This window comes from Prionailurus viverrinus, unplaced genomic scaffold, assembly GCF_022837055.1.
Source record: "Prionailurus viverrinus isolate Anna unplaced genomic scaffold, UM_Priviv_1.0 scaffold_39, whole genome shotgun sequence".
NCBI classification, from domain to species: Eukaryota; Metazoa; Chordata; class Mammalia; order Carnivora; family Felidae; genus Prionailurus; species Prionailurus viverrinus.
This window is the reverse complement of record NW_025927607.1, coordinates 2,854,570-2,879,024: the sequence shown is the minus strand read 5'-3', so window position 1 is coordinate 2,879,024 and position 24,455 is coordinate 2,854,570. Positions and strand designations below refer to the sequence as shown.

The 24,455-nt window shown below is 57.7% G+C and overlaps 1 protein-coding gene across 2 annotated transcripts in view; it reads right to left on the bottom strand.

Annotated features, from left to right (window-relative positions):
* Window positions 1–1,207: 1,207 nt before the first annotated feature.
* Window positions 1,208–24,455, bottom strand: part of TWIST2 (twist family bHLH transcription factor 2) — a 49,418-nt gene continuing 26,170 nt past the window's right edge. The window contains exon 2 of one of the 2 annotated variants that reach the window (XM_047846442.1): window positions 1,208–1,602. The gene's annotated coding sequence lies outside the window, so the exon portion shown is untranslated. Of the gene's footprint in view, window positions 1,603–17,769; window positions 17,885–24,455 lie in introns of those variants that run through there. The other variant, XM_047846444.1, reaches the window with a different exon arrangement.

Genomic DNA, 24,455 nt, shown 5'->3' with positions numbered 1-24,455 from the left:
TCCGGGCGCTGGGTGGCCTCCGGGTGGCGCCGTGTCCTCAGACAGCTCTGTCCAGCAGACCTCGTATCAGTGTCCCCCCGACCCATGCCACTGGTGGTGCAGGGAGGTGACCTGGTGACGTGCAGCTGCCCAGCTGGAAGCCCTTAACCTGGGGCTACCCACACCCGCCCTGGTGCCCCCAGACATGGCGAAAGGCTCAAAAGGCCAGCGCGTGGGGTGCGGGGCTCGCCGCCCCTCCCAGCGATGTGTCTGCCCTGTTACCCCGCCCACCTGGACCGGACCCCAGCCAGACTCGCCTTCTTAGCTGCAGACTGTGACCCTTCTGGGGTTTCTGGGCAAGGGCTCCGAGCTCCCCTGTTGATACAGGTGCTCCTTCCTTAACTTCCCCCTGCTGGGTGCACAAGCCTCTGGGGGGCCGGACAGCTGCACGCGGGGCCCAGGGTTAGACGTATTCAGAGGAGTCTGGCCCCTTCTGGGAACGTGAAGGAGGGGCATGGGTGTGGGGGTGAGGCTGTGGGGAAGGCTCCGCAGAGCCAAGGGTGGCGGGGGGTGCGGGGGGGGGGGCGGCCTCGGCCTCGGAACGGGGATGGACGCAGGATGCACAGTCTCCACGTCACAGGCAGGAGGAGGTCTGGTCAGCAGTGCTGTCTAGCCCCGGGGGCTTCGGGGGAGGCCAGACGCACGGAGGGGCCCAGGCCAGCCTCACCCGCTTTCCCAGGCCTGCGTCCATAGCCCTCTGCACCGCGTCAGGGATGGCAGCTTCTAGAAAGTTGTACGACTACCCGTGGCACACTGCCTCACACCCTCTCTTGTCCCTTCTAAAGCGAAGCAGTGGTCAACTCTGTGACCCGGTCCACGTTTCTCGGGCCGACTCCTTGCTGCGAAGTACAGAAGAGGAGAGGGAAGGCCGGGCTGCAGGGACATCTTTATTATTCCTGGGAGGGGGCAGGGTACACAGCCACGTTGCAGTCACCGAGCTTGTTAAAAACATCTCAATAAATAAAACAAATAAGCAACATATACACTGAAACAGAAAATATTTTAAAAAATGGTTAGCTGAGCAAATCACAAGAGAGAGAGAGAGAGGCGAGGGGTGAGAAGGAGTCCAGGCTTGCTTGGAACGATCATGCAGAGGCTGGGGTGGGGGGCGGGGGAGGGCATGCGAGGTTCTTTGTCTGAGAGCCTTGGTCCAGTTTAAACAGAATTGTACAGGAATGCATTTCTGTTTTATTAAAAAAATATACATTAAAAAGGCACTTAGAGGGAAATACAAATCCAAAATTTAAATCCTGGTAAATATGTTCCTGAATCTAGAGATTTTCAGAAAGAACAAATCCCCCCTCCCCACCAAAACAAAAAACAAAAAAAAACCCAGAAGGAAAATCCAAACAGTGGCAAGGACGATAATGACCATGTCACCAGCAGGGACCGTCTCGGGGGAGGAGGTGTGCGGCCCGGGGTCCTCTATCCAAGCCGCTGCTGTCCCCGTGTCTGGACGCTGTGCCGGGAGCAGAGCTGGGCCCCTTGAGGTTGCACAGGTGTCAGAAGTGACAGACGTGGAGGTGCCCCGATTCCACTTGGGCCTCGGCCCCGCAGGACAGCCTGGAAGACAAGGGAGAGGGAGCGTGAGCCCTCACTGCATGCAGGTGTGCGTGTGTGTGTGTGTGTGTGTGTGTGTGTGTGTCTGTGATGTGTGTGTGCGGTCCTAGGCCCTCTCATCACGCGTGGATCCCGGCGCCCCCCACCGTGATCAGGGCACACAACCGTCCCGTCTCTGAGGGCCCGCAAGCACGTGTAAGGGTCTGCCGGAGCGTGCGTGTGACGTGCACAGCGTCCTGTTGAAAGAGTGTGTCCAGGGGCCACCCAGAGGGCCCCTCCCAGCCCCCCTGCCTGACTGTGGGACCGGCCGGCGAGGCGCCAGGTCAGGAGCCCACCCCACGGACGAGGGGCCACGCTCTCCCAGAACCGCCGCGGCCTTCCTGTGAGGAAGGTGGGCTCACCCAGGGGGCCTCGTCGCCTGGAACGTGGCGGGGTTAGGACAGAGACCCGATGGAGAGGCAGTGAGAGGGAATGCACACAAGGGACCCAGCGGTGGGGTCCCCAGACCGCGCCCACGAGCCCCGCTCGAGAGGACGTGCTTCCCGGAAAGAAGCTCGGGCGGGGTGTGATCTCCAGACCGTACACAGGCGTGGCCGCTGTGAGCCTCGGTCACCTGTCACGGTAGTGGGAAGCCCAGGAAGACGGGGGTCCTGCTGCTGGGCACGGGCGTCTGCTCAGGGCCTGTCCGCCTGTTGCAAAGGTGCTGCAGGTGCCAAGGGCGAGGACGGCTGGGCCCCCCACCTCGCTCCAGGGGGCAGCTCGCGGCTAGGGCCACTTCCAGCCTGTCGCCGGCCGTTCTGGGGCCGAGGGCTCCTGATGGCCTCGTCCCGCAGGACCCCCGTCCCACAGAACGCTTGGCAGCTTGCAACCAATCCCGACCTATGTCATCCTTCCCAGGAGCCCCTGAACTTTGTTAGGGATTCTTTAGACTGGCTGGTGGGCACTCCGGCTCCCCGTGATCTTTACCGCCTACCCCAGGGCCCTGTGCGCACAGCACGCACCTCCTCATCTGGAGAACAAAGAAATAACCAGATCAACTTCATAACCAAAGGAGGCAAGTCCATTCATCAGAGTCGTCTATGTGCTGGGGCCACCTGGTCCTGGGGGCAAAACGATGCTTGAGGCCGGCCTTTCCTGGTGTGGCCGGGGGTGGGGTGGGGGGCTGCCGGACCCAAATGCTGAGACAGAAGGATGAGGTTTGCAATGAGGCCGGCAGGGGCTGGGGGTGGGGAGGAGTCAGGAATGGCTTTACCCAGGAGAAGCCTGAGAGGAGGGTCACTGTAGGAACTTCCCTCCAGGATAAGAAGTCAAGGACAGGCACCCCAGGTCCTGGGACCGTGATGTGTAAGGGTACAAAAACACAGAAGGATTTTTGATCCGGTGATGGGTGACGACTTCCACAGTGTGTTGTGGGTGTGCATGTGAGTGTGAGTGTGTGTCCCTTATACTACTGGGCAGTTGCAAGCAGGAAGCTTCCCCCTCTCCCTGCACCCCCAGCTCCCTTCCCCCAGATCCCTAGAGAATTCTAGAAAGCCCCGCTGGGCCAAGACAAAGGGCTAAGAAGTTTAAGACACATTTTCCCTGAAAGAAACTCATGTGTGTGAAAACATGCACACACACACACAGACACACACACACACACACACACACACACACACACTTCTTTTCTTTCGAGCCCAGAGCACTCCAAATATGTACGCCTTTCTAAGTGGTCCTGGGCAGCAAGTCAAAGGCTGCTCTCTCTTGGAGAATGTGGTTGTAATTAGATAATTAATAAGGGGGGCAGCTAGAGAAAGGTAAATGGAAGCCTTCCTCAGAGGGAGGAAATAGTTACAACAGTTTTTGATATATGAGCCGCACCAACCCTCCAAGGGGAAATACAGTATCATCCATGAAAAGCCAAAAATGACAGAGGCCGTCCCCCAGTAGTGGTGAGTTTCAGGGCTGCTTCGTGCACCCGCGGGGCCCAGGGCTCAGGCAGAAATGAGCAGGTTCATTCGTCTTCTTGACCGAGAGCCTGTGGGCCTGGCCCCCCTGATGTCACCCTGACCCCGGCCATGTCTGCTGACATGGGCAGCGTTCTCAGCAACAAATGTAAAACATGTGGGGCCCAGGACTGCCTCCCGCGTGTAACAGCCACCTGAAACCATATGCGTGTGCCCTGTCTGTAGTTCACTCCCCACATCTGTCTGCCTTGCAGAGATTGGGGGGGATGGTGGTGACGGGCAGAGCGGAGGGGCAGTGGCTACACTGAGGGGGTGACTTTGCTCCTCTCTGCCACACCAGACCCTTGGGCACGAATATGCAGTAAAGGGTCTTAGTTGACTATTAATTCCAGGACCTCACCCAGGGAGTGAAACGCCAATAAAAATTCTCCAAAAGGTGAGGCAGGGGCTTCAGGGGGAAGATTTTATTAAAAGGCCTTCCATCCATCCACCCATGTACCCACCATCCATCCGTCCGTCCATCCACCCACCTTTCACATATCTACCCCCCCACCCTTCCTTCCTTCCATCCATCCGCTCATCTATCCACCCACCCAGCCAGGCATCCATCCATCTACCCATCTACCATCCACATATCTACCCTCCCACCCTTCCTTCCCTCTACCCACCCACTCATCTATCCACCCACCCACCCATCCATCCATCCGTCTATCCACCCACCTACCATCCGTCCATCCATCCATCCACCTTCTTAACATGTATGGAGCTTCCATCATGCGCCAGAAATGCTAGTAGTTATTTAAAAAGCCCAGAAGTGAAACAGAGAAATGTAACAGGGGAGAAGAAACCTGTTTGTAAGCAACTAGAACACACAGTAGACAGTGGCAACTTTTTAAAGAAAGTACAAGGCAGACTGTGCAGCCAGAAAGGGAAGGGACAAAGTACCTTGAACTTTGTGGGACGCTGCCAACAAAAGGCAGGGTAGGGAGTAAGGGTGGAGGAGAAATGGGCACAGATGTGTGATCTCTAATCAGTACAGCACACGCACACGCACACGCACACGCACACACACGCCCCTGAGATTCTGCCAGTGGAGATGGGGGAGGAGGTTGAATGTAAGTCTCAGGAAGGCAGGAACTGCGCACAGAAACCCCGGAGCATGGCCACCTTGCAGAGCGCGGAGCAGATGCCCTGAGCCTCACCCAGGCCCTCGTCGCCCCCTTCGGCCTGAAAAGGGGAGGAGTCTGCCTCCCTCAGACCCGACATTGCCCAGCTCACTCGAAGGAGCCACCACCGGCCAGTCCGCACTTGCTGCCACTTGTTGTTTCTCCCCTCCCGGTCACTATGTCAAAAACAAAGACCCCCAGCTCCTGGGCTCCAGAACACCGGGACTGGGGGGACGCGCCCTATGCAGATGGACAGTAATGAACCCAGCGGTGGAGCTGACGGCTGCCACCTCCCTGGAGGGTCTTGCCCATCCCACATGGGCCAGTCCCCCTGCTTGGGCACCCATCGAGCACCGTTGTTCAGCTGGGGCCCCCCGTGCCCTCGCCAAGCCTGGACACAGCCTCCTGACCATTTGAACATGGCTCCCCGGGGTTGGCTGGGGGCATAGAACCCACTTACTAACACCAATCAGACGTGCCATAAATATGAGTGAAGACCACGTGAGGCCTCACACCGGGCAACTGGGGACCACGGCGGGGAGATTAGCAAGCCAAGCGCCTCACAAGTGGCCCAGAGCACGAGGATCAAACTTTCCGGACGGTGGAATTTACCATTTGGAGAGAAGCCACGGGGAGTCTGCACGGAGAAAGTAAGGCTGCTCTGCTTTCAGAGAGAAGGAGCAACCAGGAAGTGAGAAAAGGGCTCTTGGAAATCGCAAAACGTCTGGAAGTGGAGTATTTCTCAAGTAATGGAAGCAAACTAGCAAAACAGACCTGATAAAAAACGATCAATACATCAGAGACTGACTCATGGAGGTCTCCGGCATCTGAGCAAAAGACAAGGAATGTGGAAGGAGGGAGGAGAGGCAGCCACAAAAGAGATATGGGGGAAGACGTCCCCAGGCTCAAGGAAGATTGACGGTCCCAGATGAAAGGGACACAGAGTTCTGGAAAGAAGAGCTGACAACACGGGTAAGCATGCCACATCACAAGGAAAGTTCTGGATTCTGAGTACAGAAAGCCTCCGACAGGCTTCCAGACAGAAAAAGAAACAAAAAAGCACCCAACGAGGGCCACCCGCTGACAGCCAATCCCAGGATGTCCCGTGTTCCTGTGGAAAGGGGTCCATGGACCACATCGGGGAGCAGAAGGAACATGTTGAGGCATATACGGCTCAGAAAATGCACCCCCCACCTCCAGGAGCCACTTCTGGGTAAATACTACCTGAAAAGGTCTTTCCACCCAGATGAAGAGTCATTAGGGCTTCTGTCTCCACAAGTACAGCAGCAAATAACGCGACAATCGTCCCACCGCAAAATGAGCAGGCAAATAGGAACTGGGGGAGGAAAGCCTCAGAGGTCAAAGGTAAAGCAGAGGCCACATCTGTGGGTCCCCAGCCAGCCCGAGCTCCCGCCCGGCCAAGGCCACAGGACCGCACACCAGACAGCCCCATTCATTCATAACCACCGCACCCTCCGATTTGCCACTCTGCTTACCAACCTCACTCAAGAAAAGGCAGGAAATCTGAATGTATCAACATTTGTAAGATAAGGTGACCAGGCTACCCAAGATCCGTATCTGCCCTACGAAGAACCCGGGGCCAGATTCTTTTACAAGAGCATTAAATAGAACCTTGTGTGACCAGGTCATTCCCATCTGTATTACTTGAGCTGTTCCAGAATTTAAAGATGGAGGAAACACTTCCCATTTTGTTTATTTTTATTATTTACTTTTCTGAAGGTTATTTTTTAGAGCAGTTTTAGGTGCACGGCAGAATCGCCCCCTTCCCCCCCTTCCCCTGCCCCATGCGCGGCCTCCCCCATAAAATACCAACGCGACACAACTCGGGCCCCCGTCCAAATGGCATCAGAACCAAAGGCCAGGTCATGCCACCCGTGCCTCTGAATAAGACATCAGCAAGCCAAGTTCCGTTATGTAGGTGAAGAACCCCTTCCACATAACCAAGCAGGGTTTACTCCAGGAATGCTGGCCGGTTAACACTCGGAAGCCCGGCACAAGACGGGGCCGTGAATGAGTAGCTCAGTAGACACGGAGACCTGTAGTCAAAAGGTCATGAGCATTCTGGAAGCTCCCGGTAAGACAGGAACCAAGAACACGGCCTTGAGCCAGATCCCAGTGCCGCGATCCATGGGCAGTCCAGCCTTAGGAAAGCAGCCTCGCCTCTCTGGGCTTCACCCCCTCCTGCCGAGGGTCACGCCAGGCCTGCCACCTCGGTGTTATGGGGGTCCAAGGAGCCACAGCAGACAAAAGGCCTGGGGCCTCGCCTGGCTCATGCCCGACTCTCTTGTCACCTTGAGAGGTCAGGATGCTGCTTCTTCCCCAGCTGGGTCTCCATGGTCTAGACCAACACCTGGCACGAAGTAAATGCTCAGTAAACCCCTGTCCAAAGAGGCCACGGTGAAGAGACCAAACAGCCCCCCCCCGTGCAAGGCTTGTGCAGGCGCAAAGTGCCAGGTCCACTAGAATCACTCTCATGCCTTCGAAGTTCCTGCCGCTCCGATGGTGGCTGCTGGCCAGCGGCACCTGCATCAAACCAGAGCTCATGAGGAATTCGGGGGCAGGCCTGGCCCTGAACCCAGGAGTCCACCTCTGCCCCTGGCACGTCCCCAGTCCCCAGCTCGTCTGAGACGCTTCTCGAGAATCGGGAACGGGAGAGCATGCTCAGTCCGCATCGTTCAGTCCCCGGTCAGCAAGGTCAGCCGCAGCCTGGACACGCCGTGACTCGCCAGACACACGGCAGGTTAGAGACGAGGCTGGGCATCCTGATGCCCCTGGGGGGGGGCCATCCCCCCTGCGGGCAGCCAGGCCCCGAGGCTGTGCCCGCCGGCTGCAGTTCTGCCCGACGCGCAGGCGGGCGGGCACGACACAAAGCGGACACGGCTGGGCAGCCGGCCTAGGCCTCCCGCCATCGGTCACCCTAGGGGTGCCAGTGACAGGCCCTGGAGGCTCTGAGAAGGTCACACTGCCCAGCTCACCGGGAGCTCCTTCCTTCCTGGTGAGGGCTCTGAAGACAGCCTTGGCTCTAGGTGTAGGCTGGCTCTGCCCCGCCCCCCAGCCCGCCAGCCTGGCCAGCCTGGGCCGTTGCCAGTGAGCGGCCGCCACAACGCTCGCTCTCCCGGAGCCGCCTTGCCCCAGGGGCTATCTCTGCGACTTGTCCAGAGACAGAGGAATAAAACAATTTGCCTTCAGAGGAGACGGTGTGCAACCTCCTTCCAGGTCGGATGTGTGGGCAGCCCCAGTCAGGCCGCAGGCAGGATCGTCCCCGGCAGGCAAGCGGCCAACCCCTGCCAGCCTCAACTGGCTGACCAGAAGGGCGGAGACCCAGCTGCCCTTGCTGGGTGCTGGGTGCTGGGTGGGGTGAGGGCAGGACGCGGGGGCCCTCAGGGGGGCAAAGGGGGGCTCAGGCCCCCTCCCCTGCCTGCCAACCCCTGTGCACCTGTCCTGGAGGGGCAGAAGGTTAGAGGCAAACGACAGAACACGCCCCCGCCCCCCGCCAGCGAGTGCGGAAGGACCCACGTCTAAGTGACAGGGCAGGAATTACCGCTGGTCCTCCGGGGGGCTCGGACTCTATCGCCTACGACTGGGTTTCCTAAGGGGTGTCATGGGACACAGGGAGCACTCTGTGGGACGCTGGTGGAGGCAGGAGAAGACAGACAAAGGCTAACCGTCGTCACTGAGACAAACGCAAGTCAAGAAGCCATCGGGCTTGTAAGATTTTTACCAGGCTCCTCTGGCTGCCCGCCCATGCCCCGGCCACCCCACTCTCCCAGCCACGTCCCCCCGCCCCCAGCGTCCCTGCCCCGTACAGGAGGGCCTGTGTCCCATCCCTGGGCCCAGCAGTGGCTCTGACAGGCAGGACGCTCTGGTCCCTCTCTGCTGGTCCTGGGGCCCTTTTTCTAGGAGTTAAACAGAGGCCACGGCCACGGGGTTCTCCTAGGCCATGGCGCTCTCCAACGCAGGCCAGAGTCCAGATCCAGGAGCTTCTGTGCTGGGCAGGGCCTGGCCCATTCCGCTCTGGACGGTCTGCTTTCCCAGGAATGGGTGGGTGGGCAGGTGGGGTGCCCCCTGGCACCCACAAGGCTCCCAGGACACCGGAGGGCTGCTAGGCTTCTGCCGCCGGGGCGGAGAAGTGGCCGAGGCGCTGCGCTTGGCGCGGCCCTGGCGGGACCTCCTGGATTCCCGGGACCGGTGGCCCTGTGCGTCCAGGTGGCAGTGAGACTGCTGGGAAGGCTGCCGGGAGGCCGGCACGGGCGGGTGTCCCTGTGTCCCCTGTCTCTCTGCTTCCGCGGCAGGCCCCACGCTTCCAGACGCCAGGGCCTACGCTCAGGGCCTGGGGCCTGGGGCCTGGGGGCAGGGGGAAGGCGGGTGAGAAGACACTGTGCCCCTCTCCCCTCAGCTCTGGGACTTGGGAGTCTGACCCCCGGCCTGCCTTGTGCCTGAGAAAGAGGAACCCCGTCTACGGTGACTGTATTTATGATGCGGGGGCTCATCTTCCACGGCTCCCCACCGTCCATGATTCCCTGGTGGCTGGCGGCCGAACTGTTGGCCTTGCTCCTTCAGGGGAGCGAGAGGCTTCCGCCAACTTGGAAGCAAGGCTGTCTCTCGGTCCCTGTGTCTCTCTCCTTGGGGCTTGGCTTCGGGGATTCAGGCCGACTGTGTCTGGAGTGGCCCGCCTGCCAAGGGGCTGGCCTGAGAGCGACCTGGGGGAAAAGGCAAGTTTGCCTCCGCTTGCAGATGTCTCCTCTGCGAGGTGCCTCCCAGGCTCTGGGCCCCGGAGGGACGCGGCCCCCGGCCCTCCTGGCCAGTGCTCTTGGATCCGAGGGGGCTGGCGCAGGAGGCCCAGTGTTCACCCTCAGGATTTACCCCATCCGCCTTCCTCTGAGGGAGGCCTCCCCACTCATCCTCCATGAGTCATGGGACACTGCAGAGGGAAGCCCCAAGCTCAGAGGTGGTGAGGGACAGCAGGCCTGAGTCACTAGGTGACAGGAGGGTGCGGCCTCCTCCGGGGACACGGGGCCCCCAAACCCAGGAACTACCTGGAGCAGCGAACCGTGATTTCTCCAGATGGCACCAACCTTGCCGACAAATAAAACCCATCGGCCGAAGAAGGCGGTGTTAAAAAAAATCACCCTGTAGGGCCCTATTTCAGGCACAGGAAGTGCCTGTCGCGATGACCCATCCAGGGACGTCACCCCAGAGACGGGATGGGGCCCGTGGCAGGGGAAGGGACTTGCGCCAAGCCACCGGGCAGGTGCAGCGTCATCACCAGAACTCAGGTCAGCGAAGGCCCGAGGCCCGAGGCAGGAATCCCCATCCCACGGTCCTCCGTCCCACAACACCGGTCACGTGGGTCCAGACCCGCGAACGCTGACTTAGTAAATGTCTTTGCACACTTGACAAAGGAGTATGTGAGGACACACCCCTCCCCATGACAGCAGCGGCGGCTCAAGAGGAAATTCACCGAAGGTTCGCCAATGTCAGGCCCTCTGCTGGCCGACCGGCTAAGGCTGAGGACAGCTCGGTCCCTGTCCTAAGCCAGTTCACTTGGGGACAGACGGCAGAACACGTTCTGATTACAAGCATGTGCTAAACGTTCTAACAAAGGCACAATAAAAGCACGTGGGATCTACCAACTATTTTGCTACAAACGTAAATGGTTAGAGCAAAATATAGTAAGAGTTAGAGTAAAGGTATGAAAAGGCGCATACTAAAGGCACAGAGAAGCAACAGTTAAACCTCTGGTCAGGTGGGTGGGCTAGCTAAGGGGGCTTGGGAGGCAACGGTGAGCCGTGACTCTGGGGAGGGGCCCGGGGTGGGCAACGGGGGTCCGTGAGAAGCGTAGGGGGCACTGGCATGACCGGGCCGGCTTTGCAGGGGTAACTGTGGGGTGGGCTCGAGGATCGAGGCTCGAGGAGGTGAGACCCCCCCCCCCCCACCCACCGACAGCGGGCTTCGGGCGGGGCACGTGTGTGAAGCGACAGGAGGGGTGGTGACCCGGAACCGAAGAGGGAAGAGGAGGGAAGGAGCCCTGGGGGGAGCCAGCAAGAGCAGAGCAGGTGGCAATGAGCTGGAGGTGGGGTTCACTCGGCAGGATGCCCAGCTCGGACCCCAGAAGGGACTTCACACGCACTCTGAGCGAGGCCATCGTCCCCCTGCCCTTTGAAGGGAAAGGGAACAGCTGCTTGCCTTCATCTGGATTCGAACCCAAACCCGGGGCTCTGTGCTTCCTGTCCTCGACAGACCTGGATGCCGGAGAGGGGGCGGGCAGGTGAGGCCGCAAGAGGCCACGTGTGGCGCCCCCTGCTGGAGGGAGGAGAACGGGGCGGGGGTGGGCGGTCCCCGCACCGGGCAGGCAGGGGTCACCAGGCCCAGCAGAGCGCCCACCGGTGCTGCGGGTCAGGGGGCAGGGAGGGCTCCGAGGGACGGTCTTGAGGACCTCCGAGAACAGAGGCGGCCCGCACGAAGCCACGCTGGCCGCACGGCGAAGGAACCAAGACCTGGGAATTGAACCCAGAGCCCCGGGCTCTGGGTGCCACCTCGCCTCAGTGCGAGAGAACGTCTCTCAGGCTATTTCCTCGAGCAGTGGGCAACGGGGGCGTGCAGCCACTCCCGGCAGTGAGTCGGCTCTGCCCAACGCGCACCCCCTGGCAAGGGCCACCAGCATTCACTTCCCAAGATCAATCTCAGAAAAAGACGCAATTTTCAAAATGCGAAACCGCTGACAGAAATAAATCTATTTTCCAGACCTATTTTCTTGGACACTCTTTTTAAAAATACTTTGTATTTATTTTTGAGAGAGAGGCAGAGACAGAGCATGAGCTGGGGAGGGGCTGAGAGAGAGAGGAGACACAGAATCCGAAGCAGGCTCCAGGCTCCGAGCTGTCAGAAGAGAGCCCGACGCGGGGCTTGAACTCACGAACCGCGAGATCGTGACCTGAGCCGAAGTCGGCCGCTTAACCCACTGAGCCACCCAGGCGCCCCTGAACACTCCTCTTTTTTTATTAGTGACCCAGAGAAAACATGCTACTTTAGAAATCTCACGCACACGCTCGTGCATGTTCGGAAGAATGCTAAGTCCCTACTTGGTAATGGGAAGAGCCCTACTATGCTCCAGTCATCAGCCCTCACAGCTCTGGGCTCCCTGGTTTCAGCAGACGCTGCAGGTGTGGGATGCGTCTTGAAATGCCAACACCACACGGGGTCTGGTGCGAAGTACGCGTTTCCAGGCGCCGCGGACATCCCAGTTTTCAGGAGCACGGACGTGGCCTTGGCTCACACACCCCCTGAGCAACAGGCACAGAACCCATTGCTCCCCAAGCTCTGGACTCAGTTACTTTCAGCCTATGTCACACCCTCAACCTCCAGCGCCACGCGAATAAAACTGGCCTCTGCGTGGAAACACATCATATTTAGAAACCAATGAGCACACACTCAAGCGTCGAAGACTCCAGTGCGGCTGAAGTCAGCGCGTCTACAGACGCAGGCGGGGTGGCACGGGCCACGGGGCTGCGGGGGGTGCGTGCTGAGGCCGCAGGAGGACCGGCCATCCTGGAGGTGGCCTCGCGGCAGCTCGCTGAAGCCAAGGCTCTGGGGTCTCGAGGGAGGGGGCGCGTGGCTGCCGCGGGACGGTTCCACGAGCGAGACAGAACGCGCCCGGGTTAGCAGCCAACGAGAGCTGAGACCGGATAAACCGTCCAACTTCACGGACACACGGAAGAAGAAAGGATAAACGGTCCACAAACAGACCTCAGTGTCCCATCGCAGCTGCACGACCTCTCTCACACGCGTCCCATACGTCTCCCGTGCTCAGTGGCTGCGAATTCAGACGGACATCTTGCAAGCGCTCAGGTCTCTCTAGGGACAGACTGGAGAGGGAGAGAGGCAGCGGGGACCCAAGAACGGCAGGGTTTGCTGGACTGGCCATTCCGCCTGGAAAACGTGCACACCCTTGACCCCCCCGGCTCCCAGAGTGACGGTACCATCAGCCAGCGGAGCGTGACCCCTGCCCTCTGAACTTCCACTTTTTGTTATCTCGGGGCCTCCGCGCCCTTTTCACGACCTCGCCTCCTTCTTGCGGAGTGAAGGGGTCCCTCTCCAGTATCCACCTCTCTCTCACCCTGCAGCGGACCTCACACCTGGGAGCCCGCATGCCACAGGGACAGCAGACAGGGAGACGGAGTCCAGGCTGAGATCCAGGTGGCGCAGAGAAGAGGGTACGGCCCCGGCGTGAACCCTGCAAGCCCCGAGTTAGGTCCGGGAAGATGCCCGCGTCGGTGCCCCGGCTCAGCACCAGCCAGGACCTCCAGGGCCCGTGGGGGGACACAGAGATGCTCCGCTGTTGGCTAAGAAGGGGCCCCAGCCCTGAGGACACAGTCAGGGTCGCCCTGCCCATCTTGAAGCACTTGACCTTGGCATCGCCCCTGGAAGCTGTGTTTGCTATTCTCTCCCGAAAACGACATCCGTCAGACTCTCTCAGACAAAGAGCTGTGATTCCCAACGTTTTATTTCTGAGACTTAACGCTTCTAATTTCACGGTCCGCCAGTCCACGGGCTTCCCTTGTCTGCGTGGGATCCTGAAGGATCTGGGAGTGTGGGTGGATGTGCACAGACCCGTATCGGCCCACAGGGAAGCAGCACTGTCCCCTTCCATGGTGGGTGGGTGTCGTAGGGTCTGAAAAGGAGTCACATGTCCTGGTGCTGATCCGACACGGACGGGGCCAGGGCAAGAGATACAGGAACATGGTCTTTATCGCTCAAGTTTTTCAACATTCAATATCCCTGCGTTGAAATTTCCCATACTCAAATCTATGGACTTTTTTTTTTCAAAATACTTTTCAATAAGACAAAAATGAGAGATGACTGTGCATGCACATTTCTGAAAAAAAATCGGGGTGCCTGGGGGGGGCTCAGTCGGTTGATCGTCTGACTTTGGCTCAGGTCATGACCTCGTGGTTCATGAGTTCGAGCCCCGCGTCGGGCTCTGTGCTGACAGCTCGGAGCCGGGAGCCTGCTTCGGATTCTGTCTCGCTCTCTCTCTCTCTGCTCCTCACCCGCTCACGCTCTCTCTGTCTCTCTCTCTCAAGAGAAATAACAACCTTTTTAAAAATAGTGAAAAAAAAAATCCTAAGGGAGACACCATTTCCTTGATTGTGCAGTGCACAGAACGGGTTCCTTCAATTTGACAGGTTTCGTGAGATCCCTGGCTGGCTCCTGACCCCTCCCCCACGGGGACTGTGGGAGCAAAGCGTCTGAAAATAAACAAAAGCATTCCCGGGATGTCATGATGAGGGAGCCCTGACTTTTGCCTGGCTCTCGAGGTTTCCCGTCCCGCTGCAGCGGCTGTGACCCAGACCAGATGTTGCCACGTCCCGCAAAGACCCGTGACCAGCGTCTGTGAGTGCACAGCCTGGCCATGTCTCCCTTCCAATTGGTGTCTCACCTATAAAGCAGGCTGGGTCCGCCTGTGCCCCAGGTGAGTGGCCAGCGGGCGCGTGGCAGGTGCTCGCGGAGTGTTAAGAGATCCGCACGGAGGGCACTCAGGTGCGCGGCGGTTACCAATGAGGGTGGAGGGGTGTGAGGGACAAGATCCTACTCCGTGTCACGTGCACTGACTTCATCTGGGTTTGGGGTGTCTGGACGCTGCAGGCAAATAAATCAGGCAGCCTGATTTAAGGCACAAATATAGACAGAATTTTCTTTGAAATGATAGAAAAAATATCTATTGTGCGCAGTGTGGCTGGCTCTGCTTAGACTCGGGAAACAGGGATGGACAGAGCACAGCTGGTTGGCAGTGACTTTAGGGCTTTGATGTTTAGATATATTCGCTATTTGTGCAACTGATGCACTTCTAGAGTGGGGGTGTGTGTGTGTGTGTGCGCGCGTGCGTGTGTCACACTATCACATACCGTACGTACGCACATACACGCTCCAGACACACGTCACATATGCACACGCCGCATATAAACACACGCACACCCCCGCCATTCTTCCCTAAGGGTCACCTTCGTCCCAAGTTTGCTCCAGTCCTCACTGGTGTCCCCGTGTGGGGGCGGAGGTCGTACACCCATGCTGTTTCAAACCGGTCCGTCGCACAGGAGCCGGTGTGTGCTCAGGGTGTGGAATGACGCTTCCGCCAAACCTGGCTGGTCCTGCCGCCTGGCTTCTGTTTGCCCCCACGACCCTCTGCTGAATACGGCACCTTCAGGATGGCCAGGATTTGGGAGCGGACCGATAAGGAGCCTCTCTGCACCCTGGACCTGCCATAGCGCCAGGAAGCAGGTAGCCAGGAGGTACCCACGGAAGGCACTGGAGCCCCTCTTCTTAAAAGAACATTTTTCTTTTTTTTTTTAATTTTGTTAATGTTTATTTATTTTTGAGAGAGAGAGAGAGACAGGGAGAGACAGAGAGACAGAGTGTGAGTTGGGGAAGAGGCAGAGAAAGAGGGAGACACAGAATCCAAAGCAGGCTCCAGGCCCTGAGCTGTCAGCACAGAGCCCGACGTGGGGCTCGAACCCACAAACCGTGAGATCACGACCTGACGGGAAGTCAGCCGCTCAACCGACTGAGCCAACCAGTGCCCCAATTAAAAGAACATTTTTCATCACCCACGTGTCAAAGAACACTTCTGGTGTCTTCCTTTCTGGAAGCATCATCAGCCTGAGCAGTCACTGGGGGGGCTCACAGGTGCACAGGTGCCTGTATAGCTGTGTATGTTCCCAAATTTCCCTGTGTCTTTTTTCATGGATTGCAACAATATTCCCGAGTTTGGAAGCCAGAAGCGACCGCGTATATTTGAAAGACAACAGAGCAACCCCCTGGCAATTATTCTCAGAGCTGAGTAGCTACGTGTCCAGATACTTGCTGGGGTATTTTTCGGCTAAATCCAGGCCTGCTGTTTAAGTGCAGACCCCCCTTCCACATTGTTCATGCATTTAACTACCATTTGAATTCCAGCTTAACATCCCATAATAACGTCTTTTGCCAAGAAAGACCCCCAGTGTCGATGGCAGTGTTTACAAGGGGGTTGGGACTTCCACTTTCAATCCTAAATCCAGAAACCCACTTTCCCTTCTAGACCCTCTTTAATGGAGTTTTGTCAATAAATAGATGTGATGCAGATGTTCTGCCGAGTCTTGAAGAATTCAGGGTGAATCCACTTTAAAATAAAGTGCACGGGATGAAAAGTCAGTAGACACAAGGAAGTCCCAACAAAACCCAAAACGGAGGCAAGAGCCTCGAAGACAAGCCAATAATACACCTTGAGCCAAAGATCAGAAGTCAGATAATGCTTAGGGGCAGTGCAAAATGATGAAACATTTTCAACATCAACTATGAGTTATTTCAAGGAAATCTGGTATACCGAGACCCACGTTTAGTAAACAAATAAATGACGCCATGGTTACACCCTTTGTAAAGTTTTATGATTTATAAAAAGCTTCAGGGAAAAGTGCCTTTAGAAACCGGGCTTCTCTAAAAATGAACGTGGAGCGACTCACTTTAGATAATTTTTCTAAGCACACATCCATTTTACAGAGCAGGGCACACCTGTCTAGGGCCCTGCGGCAACACAAGGGAGACCCATGAGGGACGCCAGATCATCTGCCCTCTTCTCAGGGTGTTTCCATCAGGGCAAGCGAGGCTTTGCTGCGACGACAAACAGACCCCCACAACTCACTGGGGTAACACGGTGGTCATTTACGTCTTGTCCGTTCTTGCTTGTTCGGGTCAGCAGAGGCTCCTCTCCACACAGCCTCCCAGGACCCAAGTTGGCAGGGTCTCTGCCATCTTGTAGATGCGTTGTTTGGGACACACGCCTTCTGGCCCCTTGGGGCAGCAGCGGGGAGACTGGAGTCGCACACTGGTTCTTCCACACTTCGGCCTGGAAATGCTATTGTCCTTGCTCCCAAAGCTCATTGGCTGGAACTAGTCACATGGCCTTGCCCAGCTGCAGGGGTCCTGAGGAGCATGAGGGAGATAGCCACTGAGTCCGCCTCAAAGGCCAAAGCAAGGTTTTTTAATAAAAGCTTGTCCAAAACACAAAATAATTTCCCTCGAGAAGCTGTCTGATAATTTAATTTCACTAGTCTCTACCAAATGTTGGGATCAGACTTCTGAAAATTCACAGGTAGCAGAAATAATGGCTGGGGACGTAGGGTAGGGAGAGGGTGCAGAGAGCAAGATGCTAAATCAACCAGTGAAAGGACTTAACTTTTAAAAAAAGTACTCATTAAGATCAACAGAAGGGCACAACACCGAGATGAATACGGTGATATGTATTCGACCTGAGGTTGGTGCCAGTGGGGTCCTAGTCGCTAGCCTCCGTCCTTGTTTGGTTGGGGAGAGGTGGGGCACTGAGGGAAGGCGGGTTATTACTGGAAAGTGCCTCCTCACTCTCCTCCCCCTCCTCTGAGTGATGGGCCACCTGGTCCTCAGGACCGAGGCACGGTGTCCTTGGCGTGAAAGTTCCACTGGGACCCGTGGCTCCGGGAGGCCCGCCATGGTGCAGTGAGCTGCCATGTCGCGTCTAATGGCAGCAGACTTCCGGCGAGGCTCCTGTGCTGCCCTTGGAAGAAAGCTCCAAGGTGCCTCAGTGGACTGGCCTCTCACGGAGTCTTCTTGGCATCTGTACCCAGGATTTCTGGGCATTGTTCAAGCACATTCTTGGATGTGGTGGATCCATCGACTCCAAGTTCCGTCTTCCAGGGCTGCCTGGACACGACATTTCTCCCTCTCTTTCCCGGTTCTCTTTCGGAAACTACACTTCCACCACGATAGGAAGGTTTGGCAACGGGAGGTCACTCGGAGCCTCCCTCGTGGAGCAGCTTCTCTTGCTGCTGGGAATCCGTGCTGAAGACCCAACACACAACCCCTCCACTGCCGCACGCCTCCCTGCCTTCCCTCTGGACCCGCTCGCCCCGCTCAGCTCATAAGCGTCATACAGTCACACACCAAGATGGCGGCCAAGAGCACCGCACACGTGCAACAACCTAGGGGCTCCAGGAAGCATTCTAGAGGATTGCTTTCCCAAATGTTGAGCAAGGTGAACTCAGGGCTGGATGATGGGGTTGCCATGTACACTGGGCTCATCTTTGCTGCACCGGTGACCCCAGGCACCCTCTGGGGAGAAATCTGAGTTCTTCCGTGCACCTTGTGCTGTGGACCAAAGAAGCAGAAATGGAAATGTTTCAGTGAACCAAAAGGATGTGGACAGAAACCATTTTCCCTCCGGTATAGTCTAGCTTGAGTTTTAGGTATTAATTGTGGAGTCAAAGACATAATTGACACTAAGCAAAGCTGTGACCTTGGATATTTACAGGGGCGCAGGGGCTAATGTTTCACTAGCGGCTGGGGACTCAGACCCCAGAAGAGGGTCTTGGCAGGCGAAAAACATGGGCGCCTTTCTGTTGCTCTTTAGAACACATTTGACGTCTTAGTGGGAAACTCATTAGCGATATGATTGCGAGCTAAGATTACCAGCATACTCTAAGAATGTAAAAACCACCTTGGCTGCCTTTCCAAAATGATCCTAACATATTCCAAAAGCCCCTTCATCTCCCCAGGGTGGTGCAGAGCCGTTACGAGGAGGTTTTGCAGGATTCCTGGAGATCTCGAGGGGGAATTCTCGCCCTTACTCCCAATTCTCAGACAGAACCTCACCTGCTTGACAGATACCAACCCCCAGGCCCCGGGCAGGGAGGATGCCCAGACCTCCGCACACTCTACGGGGGCGTGGGCTGGTGCAGCAGACAGAACACCAGACAGCCGTGACGGGCAGAGTCACAAACAGAACACTCTCCCCAGGTCAACTGTGCACAACAAACCCCCGAGAGGCCAGTTTTTCATTGTCCGCCTCTTCGCCGGGACCCAATAAAACTGGGCGAACCAGGGCCTCGGCGGGGTGCCGCGTGGGCCCTGGGAGGGAGAAGGTCGGGAGGAGCGGGGGACCCTCCAGCCCCGCAGCACGCCCTGAGATGGCCCGAGCGCTACAGGGGACCCCGAGAGGGAGGCGGCGGCCCCACGGTGTCCCGGCCCCTGTGCCGTCTGCGCTGTTTGGGACAGACCTGAGAACTGACGGGCCAGGAGGCTGGGGAGGCTCCCGCGGGCTGGACTGGCCCCAACCTGCTCCCAGCTTCTCCGGGAAACGTGTCTTCATGTGTGTCCTTCACTGCCACGTCTCCTCCCACAGACAGAAAGCTCAGTCGATGAAACCCTGGCCTCCCCCTGCCTCCTCCCCCACCCCAGGGAAGCTGGAGAAGTGGCCAATGACTGATTTGGGAAGAGAAAACGGAGTGCATTCAGCGCAGGGTCTGGAACCCTCCGCCAGGAGCTGGAGCTGGCTGCAGGGACCAGGCGTTCCCCGTGCACCCTTCCAGCAGGTTCCCCACCCGGCGGACCACAAGGGGGGCCCACCTGGGTCCAGCTCCGCCGGCACCGCGGGGGAGTCGACCTGCATCTGTGAGAAAGGTGATACTGCACCGGCCTTGTCTGTCTCCGGTCTCCATGTCCGGGTCGGGGGAAGGGCACTGCTCATCCCACCCCTGCCCTGCTGGGGGGCACGTGCGAGGGAACCACACCCTTCCAGCCTGGTAAGAAACCAGCTCAAGGCCCAGGATGTTCTCCTGGCACTCACACCTGGGCACCCGTGGTGTGGCCAGCAGGGAGTGGGGTCCACCGTGCACCAGCTGAGGCTTGCGAGACCTCCAGCTGTAGAACTTGCCATGGGGTGTGAGGCTGCTTCAGAAGGAAGCTTCCATCAGGCCAGGCTGAGCCCACCTGCCTCCCCTCTGCCACCTGCCGTCTGAGTGACCTTGGGCCCATCTCTCCAAGCTGGTCCTCACTTCTCCCAGGTAGAAATGGGAGGGGGGAGTGCCTGGCTCAGGGGTCTTCATGGTCCCTGGGGGCCTCATGACTTTCTAGAAACTCAAGGAGACTGGAGGGCTCCCTCACACGTTCTGTCCAGGGGCACAGATGGCACCCGATATACGTGTTCCAGAAAACGGGGTGAAGGCGTACCGTCCGTTGTTGGCCCACATGCTTAGCTCTGAAGGGCCTCACGGTCCTTCTTGGGGAGGGGCCTGGTGTTAGCAGAAGGGTTTCTGAACAGAAGAGGAGGCTGGGAGGGAATTCAGAGACACCAGGCCGGTCCCAGGTGTCCCCCCGCCCCGCCCAGGGCTGGGGGACAGAGGGGCTGCGACCAGACCCACCGCTCTTGCCCCCGGCTTCGTGGACTGACCTTCCCTGGCCACGTAAGACAAAAGTGTGGCAGGTGCTCCAGGAGAGAAAGCCACAGTCATGTACGTCATGCAGCTGGGAACCAGCGAAAACACAGCCCCGTCAGGTTTTCGTTCCCCAGGGCCACCTCCCTCTCCACAAGGCAGAGCCAGCACGCCCTCCGCTGTCCTTTCTGAACGCCCCGGAGGCTGGGATCCACCTTCCTCAACGCCTCCACGCACTCAGGGTGCCTCCCTGGCCAGGCTTCTAGAAAACTCTGCTGCTCACACACTGTCTTCCCTGCTCTGTTTTCAAATTCCCATTCCCTCCATCCTATTGGAACAAAAGGGCCATGTGGTCGAGGAGGGCCGGGCCATCCCGCCTCCGTCACTTCCCTGGTGTCTCCTGCCCCTCCCCCTCCACCGTGCTCCCCCCTCGTCTGCCCTGTTTAATGTCAAGAGAGCCCGCCCAGCTCCTCAGGAACAGCAGCTGCAGAAGCGAGCATGAGTGAATTTCACATCAGCAGAGTTTTCCCAGTGAGTAATGTGGTGAAGCCATTGTCTACACTCGCATGGGTCCTGCTGGCCCGGCCTGTGCTCTCCGGACAGTGAGAAGAGCAGGCCAGGAGAGGCGGCTCCCGTGGGCAGGAAACGTCCTCTGCCCCGTCCTCACAAGCAGGCAGGGTCCAGTGACCGCCACGGTGCCCCTCCGAGGTCCTTGAAGCGCGACAGGCAGAAAGTGGAGGTCCCAAGTCCCTCCAGGGCCACGCTGACCACAGGCTGCCCGGCCCTGTCCGAACACCCTCAGGCTCACCGTCTCAGGATGGGGAGACGTTTGCGCTCGGGGCAGCTCTGTCCGGCGGACATCGGCTCAAGCCTTCCCCGGCTCTCTGCCCCCGGGGCCACGGTGGACAGGCCACCCCCAGCACCCGGCCAGCTGCACACCAGGGCAAGAGGTCAGGCACCGGGAAAGCTGTGGGGCCCAGACGCTGGTCATCCCGGAGCCTGCTCTCCCCTGAGCCCTGCCCATCGGGAACCGGGTCTGCCCGGCCCTCAGCTGCCCTGGGCGGCCGGGACTGCTCGGGTCTCTGCAGCGCTCAGAGAACACCCTTCTCCTCTGTAAAAAGCAGCTTTTTGTTCGGCCAACACTCAGAAGTGGGTTATCACGGGGGTTTGGCTGCCAGAGGGCCCCCTCGCCAGGGCAATCTGAGTCGCACACAGCTCTGCCCCACAAGAGGCTTTCCTCCCGAACCCAAGTGTTTTCACAGCCCATTAACCCTGGTGGCGAGGCCAGGGCAGCGCGGAAGCTCCGTGGTGGCCGCTGCCTCGGACGGCCAATCACCGCAGAGGCGAAGAGGCTCTGAGATCATAATAACATGAGTCAACGCGAACCCAAATTAAATTCACACATGCTTCGCGAGCGCGGTCTGTTTTGCAAGGCAGGGCACACCGGCACGGCCAAGGACGCACGGCCAAGGACGCACGGCTCCTGCATCTGTCGGGGCCGCGGAGCAGCGGGGAGAGCAGCGCTGGTGCATTTCCCAGCCGCCAGGGTGTCGACTGCCTGTGCGGTCCTGACCCCCCGAGCACGGCACTGTGTGTGCGCGTGCAACAGTGTGCGAGGGGTGCGCATGCAAGAGTGTGTGAGGGCAAGGGCGTGCGTGGTGTGTGTGTGTGTGAGACACAGATGGACCCAACGACAGAAAGACATGCGTGTGGCCCAATGGCTCCCACGGTTGGGAGAGCCCAGGCGGGAGGTTGGGGGGGGGGCTTCCTGGGGTGCAGCGCTCTCTGGCACTTCCTGACACGGATGTTCACAGATGCAGACCACGGACCGGGGCGACGCACAAGCCTGGGCTGCTGAATGGAACTGAGCCAGGACAGGGAAGTGAGCTCACAGCCAGGAAGGCAGGCTGGCCAGTCCAGGGGCAGCCCCGGCACAGGTGAAGCAGGCCCGGGAGGGGGCCCTCGAGGAGGGAGGTGAGTGAGCAGGGGGGCCGAGAGGAGCACAAAGGGGACCCTCACTCTGCTCCCTGTGATCCCCCCATTAGCCAGGGCTCGCTGAAAGAGGCAACACCAGAGATCACTGCTCTGGACACAAGTGCCCCTGACATTTAGTAATAAAATCTCCTTGGGGCTCCCGGGTGGCTCAGTCAGTTAAGCGTCCGACTTCAGCTCAGGTCATGATCTCGTGGTTCGGGAGTTGGAGCCCCGCGTCGGGCTCTGTGCTGATGGCTCAGAGCTTGGAGCCTGCTTTGGATTTTGTGTCTCCCTTTCTCTCTGCCCCTCCCCTGCTCGCACGCTGTCTCTCTTTCTCAAAAATAAACATTAAAAAAATTTAAAAAAATAAATAATGCCCCCATTCCTTCCTTAATATGCCATAGCTTGCCACCTGGTCCCTGGTTCTGGGGGTGAGAATCACAGGGGAGGGATTTTCAGCACATGCCTCCCAATGGGGAAGAGGCAGCAGGGAAGAGAGCAGAAAACCCCACGAGTAATTCTAAGGCACAGCCTTCCCTAGAAAGCAGCAGAGCTCATGAGTGTGTGCGTGTGTGTGTGCGTGGACCCTATGATGCATCCCCTAAAGCAAGCCAGTTTTGAGAGTGAAGGGGGCAGTTAACAAGCAGACTCAGACACGGGAATTAACCAGGACCATCCTAGGAAGATGGACAGGGACGGTCACATTGATGGGGCGCTCTTCACCCCCACCCAGTCCAGTGGAGCCCCGATGATGATCTCTTCATCACTGAGCCCCCATCTCTCCAAGATGCCCGGGCTGGGGTAAGACAAGGGCAGAGACCCCCACCCCCACCCCGAGGGGGGCACAGACTCAGCGGGGAGAGAGCCTGGAAGCCGTGTGTCCAGGCTCCCTGCCTCCCTGTGCCTCCCGGAGTCCGTCTCTGCATGAAGCGCTCACTGGACTGGATGTCGTATGATCAGAATTCTCGTTAAATTACAGTCTCACTTTTCATTACTTGGGCGTCAGCCTTTCTATACGATTACATGCCCTCCGTTGGTATGTTTAATGGGCGAATTCTTGCCGCGGCCTCCAACATTAACATTTAACAAAACGTTGAAGAGAAAAGTCAGCTCTTGGAGGTGGCCGGCAGTAACGAGAGCAGGTCGCGTGTCCGGCTGGCGGCCCGGCCGCCACTCGACTCGGCTCCTGGGCCCGGGTCTAGGATTCAGTCTGCACTGTCACTCCTGTCTGGGGGGACATGTCTTCATTCTGTGTTATCTCCTGGAGGAACAGACGCCACATGAAGCCGGGGGTCCTGGCCTCACCTGGAAAACCCATCAGGCGGGTGCTGTCACCTGCACTGTGTCAGGGTCCCTGCGAGCTGCTCTGCCGTTGCATTTAACTCCAGATTCACTGCAGAAAAGTGTACCTCTGTCTACAGGTGTCCACATGGACTCTGATAAGGGGACACGGCCTCGGCCAGGCCTGCGCGTGTGTGCGTGTGTGAGACACAGATGGACCCAACGACAGAGACGGCAGAGACCCGCGCATTAACAACTCACTCGCTGGCTCACGGAGAAGGGAGGGGTGCGGTCAGGGAGGAGGGCACCCCAAGAGTTAGGGGTCACAACTGTGCACAGAGAACTTTGGTCTTTACAACCTCTAAGGCTGTTCTTGCATAGACCTGCCAGGCCCCAGCCTTTTTGGGGTTACCCTGGGAATACCGCTCGCGAGAACCGTCCCCTTCCCCTGCACCTGAGTATGACACACGTGCAGGTTCTTCCGGAAGTCTCTCTGGCACTATTTCATTCCGTTTCCTTCTAGTCCTCACCCTGCCCCCCACCTTCCAGTGATTTCCACGCCAGGGCCCGGAGACAGATAGCACCTCTGCCAGGGACGGCCCTCCCGTCCGCCCCCCTGCTTTGTCAGACATTCTCCGATATGTCTGAGGTCTTACTCTTCCATATATACTCCAGGATAATTGTGTCCAGTTAAAAATCATACTAAATACTTGAGTTAATTGGGGAAGGAAATGTCACGGCCATGGTACTAAGCATTTCCAAACAGCATCACAGTCACAGAGAGCTCCTCATTCAAAACAACATTCTGCTGGACTCCCCTATCTCATAGTTTTCATGAGGGATTATACATTTTTGTTTTCTGGCCCCTTGGATTTCATTACATGGTCTAATGGGCTATTGCTAGCATGCATGACAGTGTTTTCAAAAAACATCTTCTCTTAGTAACTGGCCTCCATTTTATATGGTTTCATCAGTCGTAAAGGTTTTGGAGGGACGTTTTTGGTGATGGGGTGGGGGGCAAGATTCCTAGTAGACAATATCTTTTATTCTTCTGTTTTCTGGTAGACCTCATCATTATTTCTTTTTCTTGTTTTACAGAATCACTTAAAACGTTCAAAGCAATGTTATAGAACAGTATGTCGGGGAGAACAGTCTTGACTTTGACACAAATGACTTGACTGTCACTTCGGCTTCCGAGACGCATACTCTAGGAAGGGGAGGAAGAATCTTTTTATTGTAGCTTCTGAAAATCC